Below are 23,959 nucleotides of genomic sequence, written 5' to 3' on the forward strand. Positions count from 1 at the left end.
CTTAGAACAATGCCTCTCAGAAAGTGCGCTTGATAAATGTTAACTGCTGATCTTCTTCAAACAGACTCAAATTTAAACAAGAAACAAGTTCAAGAAAAGTAGGGGCAAACTCTTATAAAGAAGAAGAATCTGGGACTAGGTGAAAGAGAAGATGGATTTGAAGGATAGATTAAAAGGAAACTCAGAGGGAAGCCCCATCTTTTTAAGCAAATTAAAAAGAAAGAAAGAAGGAAGCAAAACAAAATGGATCCTGCTGGGTAGCTTTTTTCATCATTCCTCAATGGTGTGTGGCTCTGCCATTTAGATTGGAAAAAAAGAAAAAGAAAAAAGACTTGCTTGATGTATGTACCTCTGGCACTCACCTCACTACTTAGAAAAACAGATTGACTTTGAGCAATTCATTTAACCTTGAGAGTCCTGACTGACTGATTGTTTACTTATCTGTTTGTTTATACACAGGAGCTCACACTGTAGCTTCTGACTGGTCTGGGGCTTTTTATGTAGCCCAGGCTAGCCTCCAGTAGGAGGCAATCCTTGTGTTTCATCCTCCCAAGTGCTGGGAAGGAACAAGTTAGTAAGAATTAAGTCAGTTCTGGGGAGGAAGCACCATGATATTAGCAAGACCCACATTTGGCTGGAAGCCTTTTAAAATGTCAGTGTTGCTAGTGAATGAGGACTGAGTATGGTTCAACAGAGTTCATCTGTCCCTTGCAGAGGGAGTCACTCACACCACTACTCTGTATTTCTGGGGAAATTATTTCAATTAATCCCCCATTCCAGCCTCTCCCCTGGCACGGCACACAGGAGCTGTTGAGTACACTGTAAGGATTTTGTCCTTAATTATGTCATCAGCCTATGACGGCATCCCAGCCTAAAAAGCAGGTGGGCCCTCTGTGCGTTCCTCTCTTTCCTTTCCTCTCCTTCCTTCCGTCTGGACCTCTTTCTTCTCTTTCTGCTCTCTCTCTCTCTCTCTCTCTCTCTCTCTCTCTCTCTCTCTCTCTCTCTCTCTCTCTCTCTCTCTCTCCTGCCTCCCAATAAAGCTCTAAAAAGGTAACCATGGCCTGTGATTCCTCCTCCAGCATTCTCCTCTGTTGGTATGGCTGCCGCAGGCGGGGGCCAGCCAGGAGCAGCACCGTTTAACCAACATTGGTGCTGAAACCTGGGATAGACCACAGAGGACCTGCTGACTGCTGCCGCTTGCCGCCTCCTCCCCTATCCAACGAGACCTCGAGACCGCGAGCGTGTGTCCCTCACCTCTGCCGGACCCCCACACAGCTATCACTACTGATACTGCCATGATTCTTCACAGTGAGTCCGCCGTTCTTGCTGCTGTAGTCTGAGCTATATTCTTTGCTGACAGACACCCCGGGGGGGTTGTCCTCTGGCTGTGCTGGCAACAGGAGGCACATTTTCGCTCCTGACGAGGGGGTCAATGCTGTCTCAGGTCTACCAGGTGAACCAACTGCAGTGCAGCCACAGCCCTTCCCATCCCTTGACGAAGAGGATGGTGAACTTGAGCTGATTCTTAGATCTCTCTTCACTCTCAGGGATGCCTGAGATTGTAGTCTGATCCCAGTTTGTTATTTTAATTTTTTATTTTTCTCTAGGCTACAGCCATGAGACAAAGGGGCAGATACATTTTCCACCTACATTGGCGGATAGGGGCGGGCACCAGTAAACCTGGCCACATAACAGCGTCGCAGGAACTTCTGCCAGTGAACGGGCAAATAAGAGTTACTTTATCCCCAAGCTTTCTACTAAAGTTCTAACTAAACCCTTCCCCACTTCTGCATCTGCCACGGGCAACCTTTTCTGTCTGACTTCCGCCGGCAGGGGGCGGGCTCAAATGGGCGGGCTTGGGCAGCTTCTACTGATTCTCGTCCTAACTTACCTTAACTCCACCCATTCATTCTCAAACTGTCTGTTTCTCATGTGCATACAGACAGGGCCCTGATCTTTGCCTTGTCCCTAATTCCAAAAAATAAGTTCTCACGCACCACAAGCTCTTTCTCTTCCCAGTTCCCTGTTCTAACTTACTGTTCAGCTAATGGTACAGGACTGCCACAGAACCAGAGTCCAGAGATCATCTTGTCAAACAGAAAGTTCCTAGCCACAGCCAAGAGGGATACATGTCTCCAGAGCAAATGGATGACAGATAGCCTCCCACAATGCCTGTCTAACTCGGAAGACTCTCCTTCTCCATTCCATTAAGAGCGAACCGACGTCCAAAAGTCAGCTGGAAGCAGTTTTTGAGAGGAACGACGCCCCTATTCCCATCTACCTGCTTTTTTTTTATAATAAGTGAAAGTCTGGAATGTAAGGATTTTGTCCTTAATTATGTCATCAGCCTGCGATGACGTCCCAGCCTAAAAAGCAGGTGGGCCCTCTGTGTGTCCCTCTCTCTCCTTTCTGCTCCTTCCTTCCATCTGGATCTCTCTCTCTCTCTCTCTCTCTCTCTCTCTCTCTCTCTCTCCCTCTCCCTCTCTCCCTCTCCCTCTCTCCCTTTCCCTCTCTTTTTCTCTCTCCCCCCTCTCCCAATAAAGCTCTAAAAAGGTAACCATGGCCTGTGATTGCTCCTCCAGCACTCTCCTCCATCAGCATGGCTGCTGCCCACGGTGGCCAGCCAGGAGCAGTGCTGTTTAACCAACATACATCACAGCAGAGGCCAGCAGTGTTGGATTATCATAGGAAGGACACTTTTTGTCATCGTCATTGTTGTTGTTGTTGTTGAACTATAATCACAGGGGAGTTGAAAGGGTGGGTAGGAAATTTTCCAGAAGAGAATAATATCTTCTCTTACATTCAAGGTACAAACAGATTAATGACTTCTCCCCATGCAGTGACGGAAGGAAGTCAATTCAGGCACCATCCCTCTGTTGGCTACTCATCTTCGGGGCCCAGGCACTTGCAAACGTTTCTGAATCTCTGACTGCTCAACGTAATACCCCTTTGGGAGCAGTTATGGTGACTCTTGTCAGGGGCCTTTTGGGGACATTTGAATCCTTGTATTAATAATACAGTAGCCTGGAAATACATGCCTGAACACTCCTTGACACCATGATAACAGCAGTCTGAACGCAACTGACAAAAATCTCTTCTTTTTGAAAAAAAAAAAAATCCATGTATAGACAAGAGCGTAACACCTCAAAACACTTTTCTCCATAACTTGCCAAGAACCACAGTTTTACATTAAAGCCTTATCACCTACAAGATTTGATTGGAAAAAAAGGAATAGCTATTATACAGATTCTCTTTAAATGGCTGAACATGTAAGCTGTGTTTTTCAGCTTTCAGAAATAGTCAAAACTGCTTTACATTGAATTCTTATAAAAACAATTTGCCCTTGGACAGGTCCTTGGTTTGCTTTGTGCGGTTTTTGTAATTTTTTCCCACTAATAGGTTCAGACATTTTGGCAATTTCAGAACCAAACGGAGATTAATGGAAGTTTAATTCAATAAATTGCATAGGATTAAACCTAGAGTCCAAAGTGAGGACTATTTTAGCAGGGCCTTAGCTTTCTGCTGTCCTCCTCAGCCCCAGGTTGGCTTCAGCTTTGATGGTGCCATTCATATGTCTGAGACCTGTCTGTGAATCATGGAGTGCTCATATCCAAGGTGGCCTCTTGCATCTGCCTGTGTTTCTGTGAATGTTTGTGCTTTATTCAACATCCTTTTAAAAAGAATTAAGCAGTGTTTTCTCCCTGCTTGACCGCAGGAAAAGATAATGTGGAAAGCACTCCCGATTCTAGCTAAAAAAAAGTTTACTTTCTGTTTTAAAAGAAAATAATTACCAGGATATTGGTAGAATTAGTCACAGGGGCTGCTGAATAACTGGGAGCATTGGCTCCAGGGATTTCAATGCAGATGACAAGAATAAACTTGCAGTTCAAAGAAACTGAACAAAAGCAACAAATTATACCTAGCAAAATAAGAGGAAGGAATTAATAGCTGAATGAAAGAATTAATGAATTGAAAGAAAAAAGTAACAGAGCCATTCAATATAGCCATCAATTTTTTTTATAATATGGAAATAGTTAATGATAAGAGTTTCCAGTCACTAGTGGGAAAAAGAGGAAAACTACTTCATTAGGAATAAAGATGAGCCAGAGAGCTGTCACAATGGATGGAGAAGTGTAAACTAAACGAAGACCTCACTAGATTATATTCTAGAAAAATGAGAGTTATGGAAAATCAATCAAGAGAAGTTGAAAAATTGGACAAATTGTCAGGAAAAACATGAGACATCCTATAATATATCTGAGTCTAGACTTTTACTTCAAACAGCCGGTACTATCTACACTATATTTCCTGTTCTGGTTTTCTTTTTATCTGTTGTTATTTTGTTTTCTTCCCTGGTGATTGCCGGAATATTATTGGTGTCAAGAATGTGTCAAGCATGGGTAAAATGTCAGTTCAGGTACAAGAAAGACCAATGGGTTTCACACAATAGAGCATACAAAATTCATTTCTATGCTTTTACATTTCTAAATTACGGTTTATCTGTAAGAAATTACCACTTGCCACAATTAGTGGACTATGAAAAACAGTATTTACAAATATTTAGAAAAGGGCTGTTCATATATCCTTCTCCTATTTAACTAACTAACTAACTATAATATGTAACTATATGTATAACCATATACATTACATATAACTACATATATTTAAAAGATTTATTTTTAATCTATATAAGTATTTGACTGAGTGTATGCATGTGCATATATACTACCAGAGTAGTTTTATGTATATATGTAGATATTTTCACAATTTATGGGTTCAATGTGGAAGTTTAATTCGAACACCACATTATAATGATTAGAATTTGTATGAGCTTATTTTGGTGCCTCTGTTCCAACCTGATCTGCACCTCCATTCTTGGTCACGAAGCCCTGTTTTCTTCTCTCCTTGCTCTTCTGTCAATGGTGTTGCAAGCAGGTGTTGTAGGATGCTATCATCTACAGCATGAGGCTGAGTCATCTTGCCAATGAGTCAGGCCAGTCTACCTAAGCATCAGTGTATAGGAGTGACTGTTCCTCCCCTCCCCTTCCTTTGAAAGTACAGCTCATCTCACAATCTGACACAGCAACCAGCGGTCTATGGACAGGGGGAGAGTGTAATTGGTTAGTTGAGCTTTGATTATGAGACTATTGTGGGTCAGTGAGGCTCCTCCAAGGGAGGGTCCTAGGCCATCATTTTTCTCATTAAACATCTTGCATTGTGAATAGAGCCCCTTCACTCTAAAGGTGTTGTGATAAATTAAATTGGACGGGCCTTTCCTGAAGGTGAATGAGTGTATTTTTTCCAGGAACGAAAACCTAACCTAGGCTGAAATGAAAACTGATCAAGAACAAAGCCATCATTAATTTCAAGTGGAAGAAATAATTCACAAAGCTGAGGTCAGTTTCTTCTCATGGGCAAACTATTTCCTTTCATATACTCCAGTCACCTGGGTGCACATTAGTACACAGGAACCAGCCAGAGTCGTTTTATTTATGCTCTTAGATTTTCAACACCATTAGTCCCATGAGCTCCAAATGCTGCAAACTTCAAAGTAGGCCCATAGCTACATTATTGCCGCTCCTCTCCTCCCTCCACCAGTAGCCCACAAGCTTCCTGCCCCCTGAGTAGGTGAGTCCTAGTTACAGGCACTGTATGGAAGTTCCTTGCTCTTGGCAAGGTGCCACCTCCTGTGGTTGAAGGGAGAAGTATATACATTAAAAAAAAAACTTATTAAAAAGTCCCCTCAAACACATCAAACAGTCAGCACTGTGTTTTTCCATGATGTATGTGGAAACGAGTCAGAGCATATTGATTAAATTTCTCCCTAATTTCAGATGGCTTGCACAAAGTGAACGGATATAGCACATGGCACAGATGTAAACTGTGTCATTTTTCCTTTGGCTGGTTTTCATGAAAGCACACCATTGTCCATTTTGTGCAGTCCCTATGTGCACCCAGATTATTATATTTCTGCAGTCAACCTGGAAAAATGGTGGCCTTTCCTGTCACAAAACTGAATCTATTTAGGGCTTCAAAAACACTTCAAATTTCAAAGAACATTCCTGATTTAAAATATCTCAGCAGCTTTATTGCCTTCTGATTCTTAATTACCCTTTATAGATTTATTCTTAAAATATTTCTCTCTCCCCAACCCACCTCTGCATGTGGTGTGTGCGTGTTTGTGTATGCGTGTTTGTATGTGCGCACGCATGTCTGTGCACATGCAGGTGCCTGTGTCTGTGTGTCTATATGTGAGTGTGTATACTTGAGTGCAGGTACCCAGGCAAGCCAGAAGAGGGTGTTGGATTCCCTGGAGCTTGAGTTCCAGATGGTTGTGAATCTCTTGCCTCACGGGCTAGAGACTGAACTCAGGTCCTCTGCAAGAGCAGTGAGCATTCTTAACCACTGAGCCATCTGTCTAGTCCCTTGATTTGCTTTTTAAAGGGGGAAACTTTGCTCATTCCTGGACTTTACTTAAAAGTCAATATTTAAGTCCATACAGAACTCTAGAATGTACCTGTGTGTGTATGTTTGTGCATAACGGTTGTTTTTATTTTCCTCTTTCAAGAGAAAGAGACATTTCGAAGGGTTGGCAAGGCTTCCAATGAAAAGTTCTAAATGTTCCACAAATCAAAACACTATTTGATTTTATAACTAATTTTATATACTTTTAAGATTTATTAAAAATTTATTCTGTGCATTTGACAAAAAACAACAACAACAACAACAAAAAAAAAAACCAAACAAACACTTCTTCCTGTGTTGCATAGAATGTAGCACAAATGGGACCTGAACTCTTTCTTAATATTCTTAGTTATTTTAACTGTATTAATGTTTTGCTTGCATATCCTCCACAAGTGTGCCTGATCCTCATGCTGGTCAGAAGAAGACATCAGATTACAGGAGACTGTGAGCTATCATGTGGGTGGCTGGGTATCAAACCTAGGATTTTTGCAAGAGCAGCCCGCTCTCTTAACTTCTGAGCCATCTCTGCAGCCTCCAGGACCTGAACACTTGTAAATTCTGATTTGCTCATCAGGCTTCAATATCTTCTCATCGTATATGAGTCCCATCCCAGCAGAAGGTATAGTAACAGTAATTTTGGGTCTTGTAACTTTTAGCAAGCATTTAGCCTACACTACATCAAGTGTTTAGCCTACACTGAAGAAATCCTAGATATGACCTATTTATTGTTACTGTATAAGCAACATATAGGAGAGGTATTTGAAGCTTTGCTATTCAGATTTCTTACCTATACATTATGTGCAGTACAGGAAACTGAGTCCTGGAAGTTGACTTCGTCTAAGATAGAGATAGAACTCACACATCCCTATCATTTCTCTGCTAGCATTGAATGGGATCTTATCTTTATATTTTTATGTAAAGAGGGGAGAAATGCATATGTTCTTTTCAGTTAAATGGCCATGTGCCTTGCACCCGCTTGGTACAGTTAAGCCATGAATGCATTGTTTGTTTGATGTCTTAATCCCCTTGGGATGCAGAGCTGGTGTCTGCTGGCCCTGGGTCACAGTTCCCTCATTACCCAACATGGAAGCCGAGCTGAGCTCTGGAGTCATTTATGTATAAAAAGGAACTCATCTCAGCTGGAATTAAACATAGAAGTCATATGGGAGTCTTTCTGTAACCATTGTGGGCAGCAGAATTGAATGGAGTTCTTAGGACTGGAGCGTGCGGCAGGGAAAAAAATAATCATGTCTATCCAAGAAAGAAGTGGCCACGAGAGAAGCAATTCTGGGTCACAGCACAGAAAACAGGGCTTTTTATGGGAGATAATAATAGTTCACGGTTTTGAAGAGGTTGGCTTCTGGACAATGAGTGTTAATACAAGTAATTGCTTAAAAATTCAACCTAATATCTTTAAAAAAATCAGTAACATAGGAGAATTTGCCTCTCTCTGAGAGGCTGTCCTTCAAAGTGCATCTTCTTGATACTTCATCATTGCTGCCCTGTTCTGGACTTGCTTCTGTGGGAAGACAGAAAAGAGCATGCATTTATCTGTTTGAAGTTCCTTTGCCAGCCTTCTCTCTTCTTTGCCCACCTGCTCAGTTCAGAAGAAGGTACCTCTAGCTGAGTCCGGCAGATCTAAAAGGCATTAGAGGTCCTTTGGGGTCTTCCATGGGGCTTTGAACCACCAGCCCTGCATGGGACAGAATGCATAAGGTGTGTTACTGTGAGAGGAAAGAAGGGTCACGTCTGAAGCAGGATGCCAGAAATGTATAACAGCTGATGAAAGGACCAGTTCCTCCATGCCTGGTCCCCTCTCTCTGGTAAGTGAAGCGGCGACCTTCACTCCTCATCAGCACACAACATGATGTGTTGTAGATGAAATTCTAAATGGTCTTAGTAAATAAGAAACACAGAGCCAAATACAGAGTTAAAGCCTAAGAGGTTAGAGAAAGAGCCATGACTCCTTTTAGCTTACCACTTGCTGCCATTGCTTCCCCTGAGAGAGAGACCTTCTTCCTGTGTCCCGTCTTTTTATTGTCTTTCTGTTCTGCCTTCTCATTGGTTCTAAACCCAACCACATGACTTCCTCGTCACTTCCTTTCTATACAGACCTCCAAGTCTCTACAGTTGGTACTGGGATTAAAAGTGTATGTCACCATGCTTGGCTGTGTCCTTGAACACACAGAGACTCTGCCTACCATGTGATCAGATTAAGGGTGTGTGCTACCACTGCCAGACTTCTGCTTAATGGCTATGACCTCTGATCTCCAGCCAACTTTATTAACATACAAATAAAATCACATTTCAGCACAAATAAAATATCACCATAATGTGTGAATGTAACAACTTATAAATTTAACATGATGTAGGAAGCTTCAGAAATGAAGACCCAAAGAATGAGGCCACTTGTGTGTTTTTGTGCTTGGATTGATGAGCTAGATGATTGTGGGGATGTGTGGCTGGGCCAAGGGAGAGTGATTTAATTGTAGTAAGTTGAGGGTGAACCTAGCAAGGCCCGTGGCTCAGATTCCACCCTCTGCCCTGTATATTTAGAAATAAGGCTATTCCTTTCTTTGGATAAAGGGATGTACTTCTAATGAGCAAGTGTCTACAATTTGCTTCAGAGGAGGGCAGATGGGTTCTGTAGGATGCTACAGAGGAAGTGAGGGTAATCTTCAGGCTTTGATATCTCAGGTGGCATCTTGGGGATATTTTGTCCTGAGTTCCATCAGTGTTGTGGATGTTTATCCCAATGTTCATAACCACCTCTTTTGGTAAGAGTGAAATATTAAGAATATTAGTGGAAATGAAAGTTAGGGAATGAAATTTTCACAATAGCCTTGAAGTTGACTGAAATCAAAGTGGAAATATGAATTTACAGCTGAGCCTTCGCCCCCAATGTCCTTTATCCCCCTCCATGGTGCATGGGGGTGAGGTCTCCCAGTGGCAAACCCAGCTTACAGAAGAGTGGAAGCAAGGCCAAGGACAGAAACACAAAGTCTCCATCTGGTCCGTCATCCCTGCAGAGGCTGGTTGATGGAAAGTCCCTAATGATGCTCTCTTCGTCATTCTTTCTTCTTAGATGGGTTGTCCTGGACACACTAATGATTAGGTAAAGCCAAAGAGCTCATCTTCTCTCATGTCTGCTATTTTAATCAGAGATGGAAGTATAGCGTGGGTACCTCAAATACCCCACTTCCACCCCAGGATAGCAACCTCAAACACTACCCCCACCCCATGACAGCCTTTTCATTTCATTTGGGATCATCATTGTCTATGTAAGGAGCCCTTTCCAGATTCATTGAGCTGAGACATGTTTAGTTAGAGGTGGTACCTCAGGTCAGCCATGGTGGCATGGAGTGGGACTTCTCACTGACAATGGCTGCTGTGCTTGCCAGGCAATTTCTGCATATAGTTTATCTGATGATTTATTGCAAGTCCAGCTGCTTTGCTTATTTTTTTTTTCTGCACTTGAAATAGAAAAGCAGATTCATTTGTAATGGAAGCTCAGAGAGAAATAATATTAAATATGACTTTCAGTCAGACAAAGGGCAGGAGGTAGAAATTTGTCTCATGATTTAAAGCCAACTGCAGACAGAGGCCTGTTGTTCCAAGCAGGTCCTGGATGTGCCTTTAGCTCCAGGAGGTGCTTTCTCCTGGGACTGAAGCTGAACCATGGTTGTGTTTCTCAGATGAGAACCATCAGCCGTGGTGACCCAGAAATGAAATGAAACTTTAACACACATATGCAAGAGCATTTATTCATATGTCCCTGAGTGGAGTGGGCTCAGGACCAAATGGAATTTTTCTAATAGAACTAAGTGAAACAAGTACTTGACATTGCATCAAAGGACGGGACTTGTCAAGGATGGAAAAAGCACCGAAGATTCCTATGTTAGCAGTGATTCTGGCCAAGCTGTTCCAATTGCTGTGTCCTGAGGACAGTATGGCTAACATGCCAATTGACTCCATCATCCGCCCGTTTAAAGTCAGTGTTTGCTTACTTCATTCATCTATATTCTTCATTTGTTTTTGTGTGCATTCATTCATTATCCATCCATTCACCCTGTTACTGTTAGAACTATTCAACGAGACCTGTGGATGTCCCTTCCTCTTGGAATGTCCTATGATTGGGCCTGTGGTGACGCCAGATTACCAAGACCAAATCCCTGGGTGGTGTTAGTTCTTGAGACACAGGCTTGCTGGGTCTTGTTTTTATAGTGACGGTGTGTATAGTAGGAGCAGAGACCAGGTACTATGGGACCATGAGAGAGTGACAGCAGCAGTTGGTGTGGCTCTTTTAATTGGTCCCTAAGAATCTGGTTGTCATGGAATGCTAGATCTTTGCCCTAGATCCCAAGTGAGTCTCTATGCCATTTCTCCATCCTTACTTGTTTTTCTTTGTTTCTGTAATTTTATTTTTATGTCTATTATTATTATTTTCTAATTTATTGAGGGTTTAAGAATTGATTTGCTGGAGAAGGTGCCTTTTTTTTTTTTGGTCTTATCTGTCTTGAACTGATCCAGATACCAGGGAAATTCCTTGTCTTAAAAACAGTATGTCATTCTTGAGGCATGACAAATACAGCTATCAGCAATATATTTTTATCATAGGTGGGGACCCAGGAGTCAGATGCAATGTATTGAAACATGTTATGGGCCAGGAAACTGGCCTAGGGGGTGAAGGTGCTTGCGGGCAGGTCTGACGATCTGGGTTCGATGCCCGGAGCCCACGAGGGGAGAGGAGAAAACCAACTCCTGAGAGTTGTCCTCAGGCCTCCACATGTGTGCTGTGGGGGGAGTGCCCTTGCATCGCACGCATGCGCGTGCACACACAAATAATAAAAGAAAATTTTGATTTTTAAAAAAAGTTAGCATGTGATTTTGATTGACAGAAAGAAAAGGAATCACCAAGTCAAGGTGACATGTGAGAAAAATGCAGGTATTCTTGGATTCCCCTGACATTGAGGAATTCTGTGGGCTTTGTTTCTAAATCTTTTCATTCACGAGTTTAACTACATCAGATTGTTCTTTTCTGCGTACAATGAGAAGTGTCGGTCACGTATCTCAGGGCACTTTTGCGCCTGTACCTTCTCTCCTTTATAAGTCACCTCAGCAATTGAGCCAGAGACCATTAGCTTAGGGAGGCAGTCAATGTTCACAAACATCTATAAACAAATTTAGTAAGTTAGTGATCATGAACACCAAGTTCTTAATCTGATTCTCACAGTTTCCTGCTTTCTTTGTGGGAATTAGATATTGGGTCCATGCTAGGTAGAGACCTATATTTTCAGTCCCTACCAGCACCTTAGCTACTTAGTTGTGACACAAATTGCTAAACGGTCTTATTAATAGAAAACTCAGAGCCAGATATTGGGGTGAAAACTGAAAGAACAGAGGGACAAAACAGGCCAGCCACAGGTTCTTACCACTAGGAAATCCTCAGGCCAAGAGAGAGCTACTTCCTGTATACCCATGCCTATAAACCTTTCTGTGCCCTGCCATCTTACTTTCTCTTCCCATCCAGCTACATCACTTCCTCTTTCTGCCCAGGTCTACCACTTCCTGTCGGTCTATACAGACCTTCAGACCTCTATGGTTAACTATTGCTGGGATTAAATGCATATGCCACCACACCTGGCTCTGTTCCTTGTGTGGCCTTAAACTCACAGAGATCCGGATGAATTTCTGCCTCCCTTAAGCTAGGATTAAAGGCATGTGCTACCACTGCCTGATCTCTGTGTTTAATATAGTGGCTGGCTTTTTCCTTTGATCCCCAGGCAAGCTTTATTTGTTAGAGCGCAAATAAAATATCACTACACTTAGTCACTTGATGAACTTCCCTAGTAGACAGTACTTGACATATGTCACAATTTGTTGCTAGGGAATTAAGAGCATCTTCTGTGATCCATTAAGGGATGACTCTTGGAAGCCTGTTCTTGGTTTTCTCTAGACTTCATCCATATGCCTTTCTGCATGTATCCACTTTTCTTTACATCTTTTTGCTAAAGTTCTTCTAGCACATCACTGAACAAGAGAGTGTTCTTACAGACCCTTGATTCAGTGCCATTTACTAACTCCTTTCTTGAACAAATACAACTTACTAAGTATCTTATGTGAGTGTTGAGACAGAGTAGCAGGAGAAGGGCAAAGATGGATAACACAGCACAATTAGTTTTAAAACAGTAGATGCAAACAAAGTGATAGGTACAGGAAGTCATGTGGGTCCTGAGAGGATAGATGCAAACTTGGAGTTGTTAATGGAAATAAGAGAGTATGGTAGTTTCAATGAGAATGGTCCTGATAAGCTCATATATTTGCATACTTGGCCTCCAGTTGGTGGAACTGTTTGGGAAGGGTTAGAAGGTGTGGTCTTGTTGGAGGCGGTGTGTCACTGGGGTTGGACTTTGAGGTTTCAAAAGCCCAAGTCATTCTGTGTTAGTTCTCTCTGCCTCATGATTGCTCTCTCAAGATGAGATCTCAGCTACTACTCCAGTGCCATGTCTACCTGCCTGATCCCTTACTCCCTGCCATAATGGTTATGGACTCCCACCCTCTGGAATCATGAGCCACATCTAAACATTTCCTTTTATAAGTTGCCTTGGCATGGTGTTTTGTCACAGAAATTGGCAAGTAATTAAGACAAAGGGTATGCACAAGCTGTTTGCCCATTGCAATATGTGGTCATTCAGACACCTGCCTTTTGTTTGGATTCAGAGGAAAAGCCTATGAAATATTGAACAAAAAAGGCCTATCTGAGTGGAAACGGCCGTCCAGGGACACAAAGATCAAGATAAAATAGTTGACTTCTTCTGAACCAAAGGAAATGGGTAGTGTCACTGAATGAGGGACATCTTCAGAAGAGTCAGCACTTTGAGAGTGGGTCACCAGGAATTCCAAGTCAGCTAGATCAATTGGTTATATCCTTGTGTAGCAACAAGCACTGTTTGATGATAAAGAAAACCACCACCTAACATACAGGGTGCTTTTTGTTCACCAGGGGCTATCCTGATTTCTGTGCAGCAAATCTTTTCATCTTCACAACAACCTCCGAGGTATCCTTACTCTCCCAGATTCACAGCTGTAGAAGTAGAGGCCCAGAAAGCTGCTTTGATCCTCCAAATTATCTCAGATACCCCAAAGATATAGAAATAACACTTGAACTTCTGTGTTTTATTGTTATGGAATTTAATAGAAGGTTTATTTGCTGAAGATGGTATCTGTACATGTCATGTCAGGGGTGTGTGTGCATGTGTATGAGTGTGTATGTGTGTGTGTATGTGTATGTGTGTGTACCTGTACACACACACACACACACACACACACACACACACACACACACACACACACACACTTCTGTGGGTGTTTTGAAGGCCCAGTGCTACAAAATGATGACTCTGGGTCCTTGGCACACTGCCTGGTACATAGTAAGCACTCAACAAATGGTAGCTATTCCTAGTCAGTAGGGGACAGATGATTTTCACACCAATTTCCATTGCATGGCCACTTTTAATTTACCACTAATTACATTTTGATGACATTTGCATACAGCATTTAATTGACTGAAAAATCCCATTAATACTTCATAATGGAGTACACAAATTATACGGGGAAAACATTCTTGGGATATTATAAAAGAAGGCTCACTTTTTCCTTCTATCAAACATGTGAATCTGCAGAGGAGGGCTGTATCTCACCGGGGACTTTAGGCAGTTTCATGTAGATGGCATCATCAGGCTCTTCATGAGCAAAGAATCTAGTCAATTTACAGTTTTTCAGTCATCCTGGGCACAGCATCAAGGACTCACACTCTCTTCTCTACTATGCCACCACCAGATAGGTCACTGCCCTCACTCTCCTGGGATGTGTTGTGAATCAGTGTCTGTGCTCGCCTGCCAGCAGAACGGGAGGACCTTAACATTCCTGGCAGGCTCCTCTGGTCACATTGGTGGCTTGGCACTTGTGTCAGATGTGGTGACAATTGTTGGCACCCATCTGGGGGCATTTCCCTACCACCCTTTGTCCTCTCTCTCATCATGTTGTTTATACCGAGGCTGTGAACAGTGTCCTCAACATTATGGAACTGGCTTTCTTCTCTTTTTCTCCTTATAAAATGGGGAAAAAAAAAAAACCATCCAGAAACCACTCATAGATCATTAGTTCTTGTGTTTTCCAATGGTCCTTAGGGATCTTCAATCCCTGGGAAGAGCCTGGAGTCCTTGATAAAGGCATCAATGTTTCCCCTTAGGAGCCTGGAGGGCAAGTGTTCTGAAATGGACTCTGTAATTGTTTGAATGAAAGTACCTTGTTCACACATTCTTCCTCCCACCTTCTCCCAATTGCCATTGAAGCTACCACAACTCCTTCAGGCATTGCTTCCTCAATTTCTATGTGCACTGTAGGTTGTTATTTTTAGGTTCTGCTTTATGCTTATCCTTAGTGAAATTCATAATTGTCATTGCCATCTAAAATGTATTTATTGTTTCAGAATTCTGACAGTGCCTGTGCTGGCTAGTTTTGTGTCAACTTGACACAAACTAGAGACATTTGGGAAGAAGGAAACTCAATTGAGAAAGTGCTCCCACCAGATTGGTCTGAGAGCAAACCTGTGTGTGTGTATATATATATATATATATATATATATATATATATATATATATATATATATATATATATATACATACATACATATATATATTAATTAATGGTGTGGGAGGCCCATATCACTGCAGGTGGTGCTATCCTTGGGTTGATGGTCTTGGGTGCTATAAAAAAATTAGACTTGGCAAGCCATAGAGAGCAAGCCAGTAAGCAGCACTCCTCCATAGCTTGTACATCAGCTCTTGCCTCCAGGTTCCTCTCCTGCTGGAGTTCCTGCTCTGACTTCCCTTGATGATTGACTTGATGTGGAACTGTAAACTGAAATAAACCGTTTCCTACCCAAGTTGCTTTTGGTTATTATGTTTTATCACAGAAATAGAAACGCAAGCTAAGACAGTACCAATAAATTATGTAGCATCTGAAAATGTGACAAGGAAAATTTAGACCTTTCTTACTCACATATAAACAACATCTTCAAAACTTTTTGCTGTTTGTATGTACATTTGCATTACTGTTTATTATTTTCTTAATATGTTTAAAGTTCAGTGTCCTCCTATGAGTAAAATTGCTGTGAGTGGGTAACCACTGATAAGGGTCATGTGTCTGTAGAAGGCGGTGCATATCCCCTTGTTTGGTATTTATTGAGTGCAAACCTCAGGCCAATATGCAGTGTAAAACCTAGCGATACAGATTGTTTATGGGAGCTGTCTGGCTGTCACAGAGGGAGACTGAATAGGTTTGGTAAGATTTATCATTCTCTTAGTCATGTTTGTTGCTGTGCAGAGTCTACATCAGACCTGTGATCCCTTTAGGAAGACAAAACGGGAGCTACCTGGTTGCTCATTTGAAGACTAATCAGTAACAGAATTGGAAGGTGGATGAGGCACAAGGGTACTACTGATTGCCTGATAAGTGATGAAAGATGTCAGCAGCTTACAAAAGAGCAGATGCCACATGGTCCTTACCCACTCCCCCCACCCCGCCCCATTTATCAGTTGTTCCTAGGATAGGGTTTATGCCAGGAACATAATCCCCTTTCCTCCTGTCTGTGTCTGCACGTGTATGTGTGTATGGGTAATGCTACCATTGTAAGAGATGAAACATACCCACACATACAGATAAAGACGAAACTTTAATCAGCACGGTAGCCCATGCCTCTAATCCCAGATATAACACTGAGACATAAGGACTGAAATTCCGAAGACCTCTTGGGTGACACAGTATGCCATCTGGGGAAAAAAAAAAAAGGTTTTCTTTTTCCTAAATCATAGATGTTAAATTCAGAGATAACTGACCATGTCCATACCTGACTGCCACATTAAGGATCATTACTTCTTGGTATTTTCTGATGTTGGCTTTCTGGACCATTGTTTCGGGGTGCCTGCTGAATGCTATGTGTGTGTTGTGCTTCCTTTCTGGTGTCTCCCCAGTGCATCAACTCCAAGCCCCAGCTGCTCCAAGTCTGCATCACTCAGCTACATGCCCCCTTCCAGGTCTTCTATATGATGAAGTATGGCAGCTGGATGGGCTCAAACTTCCCCACAGGGAATCCAGACTGCAATTCCAGACAATGTGCCGTGACCTCTCGAAGTTACAAGACTGGGAATTCAATGTCAAGGAATGTTGGAAATGCCTCCTCGTGTCAAATGAACTTGAAGAAGTGAGAAAAATATAGACTAAGAGAAATGTGAGTTTGTTGTGGTTTTTAGAGGTGGAATCATGACACAAGTGTGGAGACTTCCTCCATTATGAAAACCCAGGGGCAGTTTCACTAGCCTCTGGTCTCCTTAGTAAAGATGAGAACAATTTGTACATACTTGCAGAGTCACATAAAAACACTAAAAGAATAACACAAAAGAATAGATACTGAGATACTGCAAAGGAAAAGACAGGTAAAAGTTAGATTTTTTTTATTGCCTGGGGTTAATGTTCATTCCTCCATGAGGAGGTCAATATGATTTTTCTATATAGGTTATACTTAGATCTGGAAGCTGTTGTTGATTGTATTTTATATCTTGATTAGCTTTATAAGTAAGTTTGATGCTCAGAAAAAAAAATTAGTGTAGAAACAAAGTCTCCCTCTGAGCCAGCCTGGTCCTCTGTATTTCATTCCCACACAAATATTCTTTTTTTTTTAATTAAAAATTTTAAAATTCATTTTACACACCAACCACAGATCCCCTATCACCCCTCCTCCTGCTCCCCACAGTCTCATCCCACCCATCGACCCCTCATCTCTTCCTCCAAAAGAGTCAGTTCTCCCATGAGGGTGGAGACAGAAAAGCCTGGTACATTCAGTTGAGGCAGGACCAAGTCTCTACCTGCTGTGTCAAGGCTGAGCAAGGCATCCACCATAGGTAATGGTATTCAGAAAGCCAGCTCATGTACCAGGGATAGATTCTGATCCCACTGCCAGGGGCTCCTCAAACAGACCCAGCTACACATATGCAAAGGGGCTAGTCTGGTCCCATGCAGATTCCACAGCTGTCGGTCTAAAGTTTGTGAGTTTATATGAGCTTGGTTCAGTTGTCTCTGTAGATTTCCCCATCCTGATATCGACTCCCCTTTCGATGTAATCCCTCTTCCCTCTCTTTGACTAGACTCCTGGAGCTTGGCCAGGTGTTTGGCTGTGGATCCTTCATCTGCTTCCATCAGTTACTGGATGAAGGCTCTATGATGACAGTTAGGGTATTCGCCAATCTGATTACCAGAGTAGGCCGGTTCAGGCAATGTCCCTACTATTAGTAGTAGTATAATCTGTGGTCATCCTTGTGGGTTCCTGGGAATTTCCCTAGTACTAGATTTCTCCTTTACCTTATAATGTCTCCCTCTATCAAGATATCTCTTTCATTGCTCTCCCACTCCATCCCTCCCCCATGTTCTCATCACCCATCCCCTCCCCTCTACTGCCCCCCTTCACCCCCAGTTTGCTCATGGAGATCTCCTGTTTCCTCTTCCCAAGGTAATCCATGCATCCCTCTTAGGGTCCACCTTGTTTCCTAGCTTCTCTGGAGCTGTGGGTTGTAATCTGATTATCCTTTGCTTTAATCTAGTATCCTCTTATGAGTAAGTACATGCCATGTTTGTCTTTCTGAGTCTGTGTTACCTCACTCAGGATGATATTTTCTGATTTCATCCATTTGCCTGCAAGTTTCATGAGGTCATTGTTTTTTTGTTTTTGTTTTTGTTTTTGTTTGTTTTTTCAGCTGAGTAGTACTCCATTGTGTATATGCACCACATTTTCTTTATCCATTCTTCGGTTGAGGGGCATCTAGGTTGTTTCCAGGTTCTGGTTATTACTAATAATGCTGCTATGAACATAGTTGAGCAAGTGTCCTTGTGGTATGATTTATCATCCCTTGGATGCCCCAGATACACAAATATTCTTGATCTGTTTTATAGACTGGGGGTGCTATATATCAGTCTAATGGAACTGACTCTTTTGTAGTCATGGGCTGTTCACATGGGGCTTTGAAAGAGCAGGGTTCCAGCAACAATGTTGGTCACACTGAAGCCTGCTTATCCCCTGACTATTGATTTTGTTTTAATGCTATTATTATTGGTGAAAAATTCCTTCCAGTGAAACTAGTCTACATAGAAATGTTAGGGGACTAAAATACTGCTTTCCTTAAGATAAAAACCTCCCTAATTTTTAAGACAATCGTGATTTTGCTTGTGGTGGAACTGAATACTTGCATGTGATACATGTGGGTCTTCAGGCTGCTGATGTTCCTGTTGCAGCTAGAGAGTCTCTCCCCAGCACCTTCTTTGGATATTGGGAATGCCTTTCATGTTTTCTCAGGCTTCCTCCATAAGCACTAGGCAAAGTCATCTTCTTCAAATAAGTGAATACCTTCTGCACTTGAATCTTGTTCTTAAGTGATGTAGGTGTTGTCTTGGGTCAAAGGGTGCTGTCTTCCAAAAGATACGACTGTGTCCTGACATCTGGAGCTGGTGAATATAACAACATAAGTATATTAAAGGCTTATTTTTATTATCTATCTATGTTTATGTCTGTCTGTGTATGTATATGTGCATGTGTGTTTGCATGTCTGTGGAGGCCAGAAGAGGACATCAGATCCCCTGGAGCCAAAGTCACAGGCACTTGGGCATCACCTGACATGGGTGTTGCAAACTGAATTCCAGTCCTCTGAGAGAGGAAGAAGTGCTTTTAACCACAGAGACAATTTTCCAGTCACCCTCACCAGCTCAAACCATATTTTGGAAAAGAGTCTTGTCAGTATCATTAATGGTCTCCAGGTAAGACAAATATGAATTATCAAGTAGCCCATACATTTGACAGTTAGTATCCTTGTAAGAAGCAAAAAATGGCGGGGAGGACAGGGGTGCAGTGGTGCCTAGCAGGAGTGTGTGTTGAGAGTGTCCAAGGGTGTGAACCTCACCACCCAAACAAGCGAGCAACAACAACAACAACAAAAAACATACATACAAAAGAGAAGACCATATGAAGACAAGAACTGAAGCTGGAGTTGCCTGAAGGAAGGGTTCTCACTTAGCGACTTCTGAGAGGCACGCCTTTCCTTTGCCTCAATGTCAAGCTTGCAGCATCTAGGGACTGAGAAGGAATACTCTCCCTATATTTTAAACCTCCAAGTGTGTGGTTGCTTTTCCCCGGGGGTCTTGATGGGGTTTTTCAGTATCTGCTAAGAGAAATTAGGAAAGAAATAGTGATGCCTTTTCTGTCTTGTTCTCACCCTTGGTTTGAGACTGTATAAATTCTGGGGCTAAACTTAAGAGCATCTGTAAGACAGACTATGATGTAGTAAAGATCAAATCTCTATGAAACTCCAATGACTAGAACTTGGACCTTGCTGTCTTTCTCAATTTTCTCTTCTCTTTAATTGGCACAAGCTTGTGTGTGTGTGTGTGAGTGTGTGTGTGTGTGTGTGTGTGTGTGTGTGTGTGTGTGTGGTACATGTTTGTATATTTCTCCTTGAACTTCCCCAGAGCATATATCAGTTTAGGGGGTCAGCACAGGTCAGTTGCCATCCAGGGTTAGAGCCTAGGTGTGAGTTCTGAGGTGGGCACCCGACATACCTTTAACCATTTGCTGGAGTGGTGGCATGGGAACCCAGAGCAGAGAGTGCATGGAACTGTCCCAGGCAAATTCCGAAGTGGTTTTGGCTTGGTTCCATAGAGTCCCCTGAGGAGCAAAGGAGATGTATCGGCAGAGAGAGCTGAGAATAAAGCAGGCCCACAGACAGGAGAAGAAAAGCCTACCCTCCAAGGCTTTCTGCTTCTGGTCTTTTTGGGGTCTGTTGTGGAATATTAGTTGAAGATGTGTTAAATTCGTTTGTGCTGTGGAATGTTTGTATAATGACGCAAAGATGTGTTGCATTCTTTATGTTGCATTGGTTTAACTGTGTGAAGCTGTGTTGCTTTGCCTGCCTAAAACATCTGATTGGTCTGATAAAGAGCTGAACCGCCAATAGCTAGGCAGGAGAAAGGATAGGCGATGCTGGCAGGCAGAATAAGTAGAAGAAAGAACGAGTAGGGTGAGAAAAGGAGTGGAGGGTTGTGGGAGCAGCCACCCGGCTACCCAGCCACCCAGCCACCCAGCCACCCAGCCACCCAGCCACCCGGCCACCCAGCCACCCGGCCACCCGGTCACACGGCCACACGGCCACACAGCCACACAGCCAGACAGGGAATAAGAAGTAACGAAATGCATATAGAATAGAGAAAGATAAAAGCCCAGAGGCAAAAGGTAGTTGGGATAATTTAAGAAAAGCTGGCTAGAAATAAGCCAAACGAAGGCTGGGCATTCATAAGTAAGAATAAGTCTCCATGTATTTATTTGGGAGCTAGGTAGCAGGTCCCCCGAAAAGTGAAGAGAGAATAAAAACCCCAAACCCCAAACCAACAGCACGGGGCCTGAATTGTGGCTGGCTAGTCTCTATCGGGAAGCTACAAGTTCCCATAGTTTGCATATATAAGCTTGTCAAGAGTCCTAGGTGAAAGAGCAGGGCTGTCCACTCACACCCAGAATCCCAGAGACTCCCACCTACTCCCCGCTGTCCTGCATTTCTTAGCATGGAAACTGGATTCTTCCTCCCTCCCTCTCCCTCCAGCCTTGTGAGAATGACCTTGGTGTGCCCGGGGCAGATTTGACCCAGGTGTGACTTATGAAATGATTGGCACCGGCGCCCTCTTTATTCCTATGGATTCTATTCTGTTGTTCAAAACAAATAAACACTCAAAGCAAAACTAAACAACCCCAGCAGGGGCTGAATACGAAAGTTTCTTCGGCACACAAGGTTCTGAGCGGAGAGAATAATGTGACAAGTGTGCTTTGTGACTAAATGCAGGATAGACTGTGGGAAAGAGGGGTTGGGGGAAGACAGAGAATGGCCCAGTCAGAGCGATTAAGAGCCCTCTGTCCTAGAAAGGATGACAGGGGAGCCCTGAAGAGGTAATTGGGCCCCTGATGTGAAGAACAGTCACAAATAAGCCGACAAAAGCCGTGCATAAGCCGGAGGCATCCAGCAAGGATTAAGCATCATTAGCTAACCTGTTAGCATCTAAGTATCTGGCCGGTAAAAAGAGAGCTTTGCCTTAACCCACACGCTGACCTGGGCCAGTTAACCGTACCTTTGAAGCAGGCTTTGTGGTTGAACGGTTTCGATTTCAAAATTTAAAGAGCTGGGGTCGGGGTGGGGGGTACAAATAATGAATGTCAGAGAGGGCTCTGGAAATTCGTGACGCCATTCGTTTTCAAATCGAAGTGCAAATTCTTGGGGGTGGGTATTACAAGATCATCACAAGTCTCTTTGCTGCACCCCTTCTCTCTCTGTCTCTCTGTCTCTGTCTGTCTCTGTCTCTGTCTCTGCTTTTGATTTACAGGTACCCAGCCCCGGCAAGAGCAGTCCTGAGTGGGAAGGCAGAATGCGGCTTGATAATCCTGCCTGTGACTCAGTCATTGGCGTGCCACCATTGTGTTTGAAGGTCAGGACCTATCAGTGAACAGATGCCTGCCTCTTTTGGAGTTTACATTATAAAGTGTATCAGAAGTGGCAGATGCTTCAGGAGAAAATAGATCAGGAGGAGGGCTGGAAAGCAAGGGCCGCGATTCCCAATGGACTGGTGGTCGCTGATATTTTTAGCTCACTCCTACTCCGCCTGGTTTCCTCCCTTTGACCAGCTCATCCTCGGCCCTGAATGTTTTCGGACTGGTAATCCTACTTGCTTTGGGTTATATTTTGTTTTACTTTAAGATGGCCCCCTTGGTTTGATGAGACTTGAATTTGTGCGGAGGGCTCAGCTTTGGCAATGCAGCCCACCCGACGCTTCCCAGCTGGGAGGATGAAGAATTTCAAACCCATGTGCTGCCTACACATATCTTTGTACTTCAGAGCCTTCTCACAGGAAAGGATGGCTCTCAACCAGCCACGTGACTAAAGGGCCTCATGCCCTTTATTAGGCTTATCATGTAGAGCAGAGGGAGAAGTCGATCTTCATAGTCAAGCTGTTTGTTGCTGACATTTAAGGAGAAAGAAAATCATGACAGTTATGATACATTTTTCAAAAATCGAAAGGAGGCGTTTCCACATATTCTCTGTGTCAGCTTTCTTCACTCCTCTGCCTTTGGAAGGGATGCTGCTAGAAGAACCCGCCTTCGAAGTCTAGGAATTAATCTTTTTTTTTTTTTTCAGGTGGCAGAATCTGAACTTGATTACACATTATGTTGTGGGGAGCTCCTTATGCCTCTGTGGTGTTCTCATTGTGGTGTTCAGGACCAGCTGTATAATTTGGGGACCCAGTGTAAAAACAAATTGCCAATACTTTCCCCAGTGAAGACAACAGAACAGTAAGCAGAAATGGGACCCTGCTGACCAGACTTGAAGCTGGCCCAGTCACCACTTACTGCTATGTATAAGTCAACTGCTCACTTACTATAAACCTTGCAAACAAATTCTTTTTGTATGATATACTTATGTAATTAAAGGGACAAAGTTATATACACATTAAAAGTAATGTATATCAAGAACAATCCTTAGTGTGATAAACACTTTAATAACACAGAGCTAAGTTATAATCTGCCTAACCGTGCACTGCTGGTCTGCAATAGATGTGTTTCTGCTCTTGGGAAGGAATATAAGATAATGGAATAAAAGTGCTACAAACCAGATTTGGAGACTCAGTTCTTGATAAAGAGGGAAATGAGGAAATGTGTTCAAGTTCTGAAGACTTGGGCATTGTCAAGGTAGCATGGGTTATTTTCCAAGATTTATTTTGTCTATGTGTCTGTGTAGAGCTGTGTGAGTGGATGCCACCTGTGTGTGTAAGTGACCAAGGAAGCCAGAGGCATCAGATCCCTTGGAGCTGGAGTTACGGGTTGTTGTAAGCAGCCCATTGTGGGTGCTGGGAACCTAATTTGGATCCTCTGGAAGGGCAGAAAAACTGTGAAGCACTGAGCCATCTTCCCAACCCCTTTAAGGTCGTTTCTAATTCATCGCTCCAGCTATTGATGCAATAGCGTAGTTCCTTACCAGCCACTCATATTCACAGGTAATCAGTACTGTAAGACATGTGCTGTGTCCACTGAAGCAAATACTCACTCTAACACTACTTGAGCAGAATTGAACTCACTTTTAGCAGTTTCAGTCTGGGGAACAGTGCAAGGATAACACCAATGTATGGCCATGGGTACACATGTGCTCATGTGCATACACATGAATACACACTCCCAGTTAGAACAATGTTGGAAAAGCATGATCATTTGGTCCAGTTAGGGCTTGTAGACTGTTTTTGTCAATAAAACTTTATTGGGACAGAACCACACTTGTTGCTTCATTTGTGTCTGTGGTGACTTGGCACCCCAGAGGAAGAGCTGAGTAGTTGCCATGGATTCCATGTGAGCTGTGGAGCC

This window comes from Peromyscus maniculatus, chromosome 19 (genome assembly GCF_049852395.1).
Source record: "Peromyscus maniculatus bairdii isolate BWxNUB_F1_BW_parent chromosome 19, HU_Pman_BW_mat_3.1, whole genome shotgun sequence".
Taxonomy (NCBI): domain Eukaryota; kingdom Metazoa; phylum Chordata; class Mammalia; order Rodentia; family Cricetidae; genus Peromyscus; species Peromyscus maniculatus.